The sequence below is a fragment of the Myotis yumanensis genome, unplaced genomic scaffold (genome assembly GCF_028538775.1).
Source record: "Myotis yumanensis isolate MYYU_CA2020_CCGP unplaced genomic scaffold, mMyoYum1.0.hap1 SCAF_28, whole genome shotgun sequence".
Taxonomy (NCBI): Eukaryota; Metazoa; Chordata; class Mammalia; order Chiroptera; family Vespertilionidae; genus Myotis; species Myotis yumanensis.
In genome coordinates this window covers 787025-797320 of record NW_027223779.1, presented here as the reverse complement: position 1 = coordinate 797320, position 10296 = coordinate 787025, and the positions used below count along the sequence as shown (strand labels likewise).

The window sequence follows — 10296 nt, the reverse complement described above, 5'->3', positions numbered from 1 at the left end:
TTGGCCATAATCACCCGAAAAGGTGTGGGAAAAAGAAACAGACAGACAGACAAACAAACAAACAAAATAACTCGTTCCCTCTGATAAAGAACAACAACAAAATACCCTCCTCAGAAATAAAAGTTGACCCCGCCTTTCCAATTTTTGAGGCTTTGGCAAGCCCAGGTGGCCAGGCCTGGACTTGGTCTCTGGGCGGGGGCCTGACCATCCATCCACAGAGTTAGCGGGGTGGGGGGAGGGTTACGGGTGGGGGGTGGGGGGTGGGGGATGGGCGTGGGCGGGGGTGTCGATCAAATGAACAGGCCAGGACGTCATCTTTGGCTGTGGATTACAGAATTTGGGTGGACTGGAGCAGGGGCCTAAGAGCCCGTCCCGCCCTCTGCTGGTCGAGAAGCGTCAATGCAAGCCCCGCTCCTGCAACCTCCTGTGGGGAAAGCACAGACAGGTGACTGGACTTCCCCATTTCTGGCTAGACCCGAGGCGGGAAGACCATGCAGGGGGCATTGTCTTTGAGAAGGCAGGGGCTGAAGGGTGTTCATGGATGGCGACGGACCATTCAAAGCAAGGAGTGTCTGTGCGTGACTGGGGATGTACAGGCACAGACGCACACGCTCGCGCGCACACACAAACTCCCACACCCACACCCACACCCACACACCTATCCCTCCCTCCTCCAACCCCCGCATTCCCCGCCCCCCGCGTCCCCCTGCCACACACACACACACACACACACACACACACACGGGAGCACAAGGTCCCGCTAACAAGATATCTGCCGAGTGAGGCAGGCCTAGGAGATTTTCCGTGGCTTTGTTTCCTTTTGGCCCGCCCTGGGCCCACCGGAGCCTGTCTAAGTATGTATTGTCCCCTCTTCCACCAAGAAAAAACGGCGATTCCATCCTGCAAGGCATGGAAACGGAGCCCTGCGGGCCTCCTTGGGCACCTGCCCTGTCTCCCAAGTCCTCCCCCAAGCCCCATGAATCGCTTGGGCGGGCCTGTGGCGCCCTTCCTGGTCCTGCAGCGCCAATGCAAGCCTCCTCCCCTCAATTTGAGGCCCAACCTGTGACATCAGTCCTAGGGGCGGCTGATTGGTCGAGCGGGCGGTTGATTTGGCTCCTCCCACCGGCTCTGGGCTATAAAAGAAAGCAGGGACTTCTTTGCAGAGCTTCTGAGCCCTAGGCTTGTGGTCGTGGTCATCGTCCTCGTTCTCTAAGGGTTCTTTCAGGAGAGATGTCTCGCCAAGACCCGGTCCCGAGACATAGAAGCCGCTAGGACACCTGACTAGAACCTAGCTAGGCTACTGATCACCGACCGCGGTCTGCGTGTCATTTCTTCTTCGCCGACTCTGGTCTTCTTGCGGTACCCGGGTCACCCCAAACCACGGAGAGGGCCCCAGGGAGTTGCGGACGCACTACAGACCCCTGACCCCGCTGGGTCACTCGGACTTGTGACGTGTGGACTCGCCGCCGCTGACTGCACCGCCTGCTGGCCCTGAGTCTGAGCGAGGGGGATCGGGCCTGGGTGACGCCCTGCCCGTTGGCGGAGCCCCGGGCCCTCCCGCCCTGGCCCGCCTTCCTGCACATTAAGTGATTCTGGGTTTGGGGACTGGATTGTGGTTCTCACGCCCCTGCTGTGGGGAGGGGGTGTTCAACCCAAGGCCTTCGGTCCTTCGGTGTCTTGCGAGTGTTCTGTGTATGCCCATATTCTGCTCTTCAGTTCATAAGTATACGTATACTGAGCGTGTCCACGTGTCCTCGTCCAACCTGAGGATTCTTTGGCATCATGTCTTGTGTTCATTATAAATTCGCTTCCACACTCAGCTATGCCATCGTCACCTTTGATGGGCGGCACATCTCCCTCCACAACCTAAAGACGCAGATTGTGGGGAGAGAGAAGCTGAAAGCTGCCAAGTATGACCTGCAGATCAGCAAGCGCAGACCGAGGAAGAGTACACTGATGATAATGCTCTGATTCCTAAGAATCCGCCTTTCATTGTTAGAAGAATTCCTATTGGAGGTGTAAAATCTACAAGCCAGACAGACGTTATAGGTCGAACTGATCCAGTGATGGGAACTTCAAAAGTCACTGATGACTCTTCTGCACCTATGTCTCTGGCCCAACTTAGAAAGACTGCCAATCTGGCTGAAGCCAATGCTTCTGAAGAAGATAAAATTAAAGCCATGATGTGGCAGTCTGGCCGTGCATACGACCCCATCAATTACATGAAGAAGCCTCTAGGTCCACCACCTCCATCTTACACCTGTTTCTGCTGTGGTAGACCTGGCCATTATATTAAGAATTGCCCAACCAATGGGGACAAAAACTTCGAATCTCGTCCTAGGATTAAAAAGAGCACGGGAATCCCCCGAAGTTTCATGATGGAAGTGACAGATCCTACCATGAAAGGTGCAAAGCTCACCAGCACCGGGACATACACAATACCGACTATAGAGGCAGAGGCATATGCAATTGGGAAGAAAGAAAAGCCACCTTTCTTCCCAGAGGAGCCCTCTTCGTCCTCTGAAAAGGACGACCCTATCCCAGACGAGTTGCTCTGTCTCATCTGCAGAGACATCATGACTGATGCCGCTATCATTCCCTGCTGTGCGAACAGCTACTGTGATGAGTGTATAAGAACAGCGCTCTTGGAATCAGAGGACCATACATGCCCAACGTGTCATCAACATGATGTCTCTCTTGTTGCTTTAGTTGCCAATAAAGCCTTGTGACAGGCTGTTAATAACTTCAAAAATGGAACTGGTGGTTATAAAACAGGACTACGGAAACCGTTACCACCACCACCACCGCCGATACCGCCTTGGAGATGACTCCTTCAGCGGAATCTACAGCCTCTGATGAGATCTCCAATATCAAGACAGCAAGATCCTCCGATGATTCCAGTGGCGTCCAAATCAGGCCACCCTGCTCCCTCTATACCTTCTTTCACTTCTAATCAGTCTTCTTTAGCCCCTGCTGCGCCTGGAAATTCATCTATCCCAGTGCCTGTACCCGATGTAACTGCATCAGTCTCCATATCAGTCCACTCGGAAAAACCAGATGGGCCTTTCCGGGATTTGGATCATAAAATATTGCCGGCCACAGCCCTCGCCTTCGAACATTCAAAGGGAACCTCTTCAATAGCAATAACTGCCCTTGTGGAGGAGAAAGGTTACCAGGTGCCTGTGCTCAGAAATCCATCTTTGCTTGGACAGTCACCACCTGCTGGGTATAGCTTCCTTCCCCCCGGGTTCCCTGCAGCGCCAGCCAACTTATCCACACTTTGGGTATCATCAGGAGGGCAGACTGCTCACTCAGATACCAATTCAACAACACAAGCACCACTTCTGTCCAGGGAAGAATTCTACAGAGAGCAGCGATGGCTAAAAGAAGAGTCTCAATATCCCTACAGTGGTTCCGCATACTCCAGGAGTCCTTCTGCCAATTTATCAGCACCTTGGGTATCATCAGGAGTGCAGACTGCTCACTCAAATACAATCCCAGCAGCACAAGCACCACTTCTGTCCAGGGAAAAATTCTATAGAGAGCAGCGACGGCTACAAGAAGAGTCTAAGTCTAAATATTCCCACAGTGGTTCCTCATACTTCAGAAGTCCTTCTGTTTACGCTAAATCAACACGTGGTTCAGGGCGCTCATGTTGTCGTTCTCAATCACCTAGCCACTCACACTCTCCTTCCTATTCGAATCACTGCCATGCCCCAGAAGAGGCAGAGGCAAGAGTCGAAATTAACGGCCAAGGTCTAGGTCTAGATCTCATGGATATCGTGGTTGATCTAGGTCAAGGTCACCACTGTATAGGCGACATCCTTCGCGATCAAGGTCCCCTCAAGCATTTAGGGGACAGTCTCCAAATAAACGCACTGTACTACAAGGGGAAACAGAACGTGAATATTTTAAGAGATACAGAGAGGTTCCACCATCCTATGACTGAAAAGCTTATCATGGGAGGAGTGTTGACTTTAGAGACCCATTTGTAAAAGAGCATTACCGAGAATGGGAGAGGAAATACAGGGAGTGGTACGAAAAATGCTACAAAGGTTATGCTGCTGGAGCACAGCCTCGACCGTCAGCAAATGGAGAGAACTTTTCTCCAGAGAGCTTTCTACCACTTCACGTCACCAATTCTCCCCTTACAAGGGGTCACAGAGAAGATGATTCGGGTGGGAAAAGTGGTAGAAATAGAAGCATAGGTGGTAGCAAACATCCAGAAAAGCTTTCAACAAGAGACAGCCATGATCGGAAGGACAGTACAAAGTCAAAAGAGAAGGAGAGGGACAGTGCTGCAGGAGAGGGTCCAGGAAGTAAACATACGGAACTTCGAAGGTGGAAGAAAGTGAAGGCTTTCTAAGCCCAGAGTTGTTGGAACCTTCTAGAAAATCAAGAGAACCTACAAGTCCAGTGATGAGATGCCTCCCAGGGCCTCTGGTTTGGGTGGGAGTGGCATTCCAGCTGCACCCCTTCCCCAACTCCAGGGCTGCAACTCCGGGGATGCTGGGCCTATCCCACCACTGGGTGTTGACTGCTGGAGCAGGCCCAGCCTTGCCTTCTGCAGGGCTCCGTGCAGAACCCCTAAACCTAAACTTAACAACCCCATCCCTAACCCTATAAACCCTCTCCCTCACCCTCACCCAAACCTGACCATGAGCTGACCTTGACAATAACACTAACACTAATGCTGAAAATGACCCCTATGCTGACCCTTACCCTGGCACTTATGATGACCCTGAATCTAACCCTGACCCTGATGCTGACCCTGACCTTGACCCTCATCCTGATCCCCACAATAACACTGACACTGACCCTAAACCTAACCCTAACCCTGACCCTAAATCTAACCCTGACAGTGACCCTAATCTGACCCTGAAAATAAACCTAACAATAACCCTGACCCTTACCCTGACCCTAAACTTAACCTGACACTGACACTTATGTTTACCCTGACCCTGACCCTAGATCTGACCCTAGGCATGACCCACTATGCCCTATCCACTATCCTCTATGCCCTGGCGTCCACCACCTGGGTTTTTTCCCGGAAGGCCCATGGGCAGCCTGGCAGTGAAAGAGGGACTGGAGATTTTTTTATGTGTGTTTGTGGGTTAGGGAGGGGACTGGGGGGGGGGGTGAATGGGTGTGACTGAGGACCGAGTGGATGTACCCAGAACACTATTTGTGGACATTGACCCTTGAAACCCGGGAACTCTGAAAGCCTAAAGGAGGTGAGTACTCCAGGGACAACAATGGAGGATTCATTTTCTCTTTGTTGTTGCTGTTGTTGTTGCTGGTTTTTTTTTTGGAATTGAATGTATTGTGGGAGACATCTGTTAATAAAATGAAATGGAATGTCATAGGATAAAATGGAAGGTGTAAATACATAAGAATCTTTGCATTCTGGATGAAAAGGGGCCACAAGCTGACCTGACCCACTCGCAGGAGGCCTGGCCTGGGCTTGCAAACTCAGACCCCTAAAGTGATCACCCAGGATGTTCTGAAATTAAAGACTTTTAAAAGTAGAAAGCAGTGTATAGTGTGTGTGTAGTCACGTCCTAGGCCGGGTATCTTCCCTGAGAGAGATCATCTTTGACCTTACTGGTATCTGTGTCTATTGTCTTTCTATGCCTCTAGGATCACATGTTTTTGGACTCGTGAATGCCATGGTAAAAAGTCACTTTCCTTTTTTCCAGTCCCCTCAGGGCACAGCCCAGGGTCTCAGGGTAGAAACCACAAATTCCCTCGTTGTATTATTTTTAAAAAGCAAGGGACACATGAATAAACAAGTGGAAAATCAATTTCCTCACCCTCTCCCTCTCCCTTTACCTCTCTCTCTCCCTCTCCCTCTGCTTCTCCCTCTTTCTCTCCCTCTCCCTTCCAATCTCTTTTTAAACAACAAAAGCAAAAGGGCCCTTGCCGGTTTGGCTCAGTGGATAGAGTGTAAGCCTGTGGACCACGAAGCCTCCCGGATTCGATTCTGGTCAAGGACACATGCCTGGGTTGCAGGCTAGATCCCCAGTGTGGGGTGTGCAGGAGGCAGCTGACCGGTGATCCTCTCTCATTGTGGATGTACTATCACTCTCTCCCTCTCCCTTCCTCTCCCAAATCAATAAATATATATTTTAAAACACACACAGACACACAGACACAGACACACACACATACACACACACACACACACACACACACACACACACACGAAGGACACAAAGATATTAATCCATCTCCGTGTAGTAAAACGTATACTTCTACAATGTTTTGCACTTGCATTTTGTTCTATCCTAACGGGGAAGTTAAAACCTGGGATGTGGGGAGGAAGAGAGAAGGTTAAAGAGAGGGATTGACCTTTGCTGTTTCAAAATGGCGGGTGCCGCCCTAACTGTTTTGGCTCAGTGGACCGAGCACCATCCTGCGGACTAAAGGTTCACAGGTTCGATTCTGGTCAAGGGCATATACCTTGGTTGTGGGCACATCCCCAGTAGGAGATGTGCCCGAGGCAGCTGATTGAGATTTCTCTACCTTTGCGGTTTCTAATTCTCTACACCTCTTTTTTCCACTTTGAACAAAAATCAATAAAATATATTAAAAAAAACAAAATGGCATCTCCCAAGTTCCTGGGGCCAACATGGTGGGAAGTATGCCAGGGTCACCCACATCACGGGACAGTGCATCAACACTAAGGTAGAGATCCACCTCATGTGCCGCATCCACCAGCCAGATGTTGAAATCTTCCGAAACTTCAACGAGCTCTCCAGCGTGGTCCAGTATATTGGCGAGCAGGTGATCTGGGAGCAGTAGCAGCAGCAGCAAGAACACGGGACTGAGGAAAGCCAGGGCCATGGCTGGCAGGACCCTGCCCAGCCTAGCCTCCGGGAGTCCAGAGCTTCAGTTTTGGAGGAACAGCCGGTTCCGTTTGTTCTGCCTGTGGGTGTGGGCTCAGAAGACAAGAATTACCTCCGAACCCACAGGATGTGTTTCTATAGCGATAGTAGAAACCATTAATGTTAACTTCCCTATGTTCGTCTTCGCCAGGCGCTGCCCTGGAGTCTTTATCCTGGTCGATGAGAACCACTCGGGTTCATCTGGCTGGAGATGAAAAACCTCACCCTGTTTGGCAGAGTCCAGAAATCCTTCCAGAATGTGGAGGCACCGTCCCTGCAGGCCTTCCTGGAGATGCTCTCGAATATTCAGTCTGGGCCACTTAGGAGGAGCAGCTTGCATGCACTTTGAAGAATTGACATTCTGACCTGGTTTAAAAAAAAACCCAAAACCAAAACCAAAGCCAAAAACACTAATTTTAAAATTGAAAAATAAAAAAATAAAGAAAATAAATCTCCTTAAAAAAATCCTCCTTCAAAAAAAATCTTAAAAACAAACAAACAAACAAACAATCTCCTTCGAAATGACCTCGGTCCAGCTTTTGGGCTGGGGCATGACCATCCCATCCATCCAGAGAGGGAGAATGGGGCAGGGGAAGGGGGGAAGGGGCAGGATGACCCCGGGCTGGACGCTTACAACTCCATGAGGGGCACCAAGTAGTTGGACGCCAAGTAGGACTCTTATACCCAATGAGGGGCACCAAGCAGTTGGATCCCAGAAGGGTGCTTACAATTCGATGAGGGAAACCGAGGAGCTGGACGTCCAGAAGAACGCTTGCAGCTCCATGAGGGACAACGAGGAGATGGATCCCCTGCTGGACGATTACGATGCGATGATGGACACCAGCTAAAGTACCAGCAAGTCAGTGTGTGCGAGGATTGCCAGGGGCCTATGGCCAATGATGGAGTTGTTTCTTCAGTTTTGAAATAGGATTTAAAACTCCTGTAAAGAGTTTTTGTTAACTTTTATTTGATGAAATAATTCTGAAAAAGACCTGTTTTGTACCGAGTTATTTTTGGGATTCATTTTACTAGTTGCTCTTTTACCTTGGCTATAATCTACAGAAACGGGTGTAGGAAAAACAAACAAACAAACAAAAAACCTCGTTCCCTCTGATAAAACAACAACAACAAAAAACCCTCCTCAGAAAAAAGCTTGATCCAGCCTTTCAAATTTCTGAGGCTTTGGCAAGCCCAGATGGCCAGGCCTGGACTTGGTCTCTGGGCAGGGGCCTGAACATCCATCCACAGAGTGAGCCGGATGTGTGTGGGATGGGGGTGTGTGGGGGTGGGGTGGGCGTAATCTTTGGCTGTGGATTACAGAATTTGGGTGGACTGGGGCAGGGGTCTGGGACAAAGAGCCCGTCCCGCCCTCTTCTGGTCGAGAAGTGTCAATGCAAGCCCCCCTCCTGCAACCTCCTGTTGGGAAAGCACAGACAGTTGACTGGACTTCCCCATTTCTGGCGAGACCTGAGGCCTGAAGGACATGCAGGTGGTGTTGTCTTTGAGAAGGCAGGCGCTGAAGGGTATTCATGGAAGCCGAAGGACCGTTCAAAGCACGGAGTGTCCGTGCGTGACTTCCGATATACATGCACAGAAGCAGGCGCTCGCGCACACACACTCCCACACCCACACCCACACACCTATCCCCCAAACCCGCCTTATCCCCGCTTCCCCCAGCCACACACATGGGAGCATAAGGTCCGCTAACAAGATATCTGCTGAGTGAGGCAAGCCTAGGAGATTTTCGGTGGCTTTGTTTCCTTTTAGCCTGTCCTGGGCCCACCGGAGCTTGTCTAAGTATGTATTGTCCCATCTTCAACCGAGAAAAAACGGCGATGCCGTCCCGCAAGGCATGGAAACGGAGCACTGCGGGCCTAGTTGGGCACCTGCCCTGTCTCCCAAGTCCTCCCCAAGCCCCGTGGATCGCTTGGGAGGGCCAGTGGCGCCCTCTCCTGGTCCTGGAGCGCCAATGCAAGCCTCCTCCCCTAAACTTGATGCCCAACAGGTGACTTCAGTCCTGGGGGCGGCTGATTGGTCGAGCGGGCCGCTGATTTGGCTCCTCCCACCAGGTCTGTGGCTGTAAAAGAAAGCAGGGCCTTCTTTGCAGAGCTTCTCAGCCCTAGACTTGTTGTCGTGGTCATCGTCCTCGTTTTCCTAGGGAGCTTTCAGGGGAGAGATCTCGCCAAGACCCGGTCCCGGGATATAGAAGCCGCTAGAGCACCTGGCTAGAGCCTGGCTGGGCTGCTGATCCACTGAACGCTGTCTCGGTGTCATTTCTTCTTCACCGACTCGTCCACACCCTTGGGAACCCCTGGGTCTGGACCCCAATATCTGGTGCCCGTACAGGAACAGCTCCGGCGCCCCACGGGATGTGAAGGACCAGCGTGCCTCCACACAGGCGTGATCTGAGGCTGATTCGGGGCCGCCATGGCCGACAAAATCCACAAGTCACTGGACGACATCATTAGGCTGGAGCAGAGCCAGCGGAGCGGCCATGGCCAGTGCCGCAGCCATGGCGGGGGCAGTGGCAGGGGCAGGGAACGAGGCTGGGACCGAGGCTGGGACCGAGGCCGGGCTGGCTCCCAGGGAGGCCCTCTGCCGAGGCAGGAACCGGTGCCCTACAGCAGGCCATGTCCGCTTCCCGAGGAGTGGCAACACGACGACTTCTGCAGAGCCTTCTGCATGGGCGCTGGCATGATGACCTGGGGGAAGCTGCTGTTGTACAACCTGGACTTAGGAGTGTCCTCGTGCGCCTTCTGGAGCCCTCTCAAGGAATGAGGTAGTTCCTGCAGCAAGAAAGTCAGCTTTAAGGTTAGGAATGATAGGGGGTGGCCTGCTAAATATGATAGGATAGCCACCAAGTCCCCACCAGTTTCCATGGTTCCTTTCTACCTGCCCTGAACTCTGGGGTCTATAAGCACGATGTAATTTCCAATTTGCCCCAATAGCCCTGGTTACTACCTGCGTTACTTGGGCCCTTTTTGGCAGAGGACCAACCAGGCCTCTTTCAAGGGAGATCGCTAGAAGGAGATATCAGCCCCTCCTTTGCTAGCAGCAACAGGTACCAAACCCTTTCAGTACATTTGACCAGCTTCATTCCCATACATCTTTACAGATTCCAGGGTCCATTGTGTTCCTTTTATCAGCAAGCCAAATGACACTGGCCCGTATTATCTAATTCAGCACAGGCAGGGGGAAGGGCCCATTAAATCTTTGCCTTGAGGAACTGTGAGCCCCACCCTAAGATGTCCCAATCAGACTAGAAAAGCCACTAATACCTTTTGAATTTACCCCAGAATTCCAAAATCCCAACCCAGCACAGAATATCACATAGCAAATCAAAGTTCCCAGCAAACAAACAGACAGAGATGTTTACAAACATCAAATATACATTTATACTTACACCTTT

General features: G+C 51.3%; 1 pseudogene; it reads left to right on the top strand.

Moving 5' to 3' along the window:
• Window positions 1–1782: 1782 nt before the first annotated feature.
• On the top strand, window positions 1783–6804 carry LOC139000754 (E3 ubiquitin-protein ligase RBBP6 pseudogene; annotated as a pseudogene).
• The last annotated feature ends 3492 nt before the right edge of the window (window positions 6805–10296 follow it).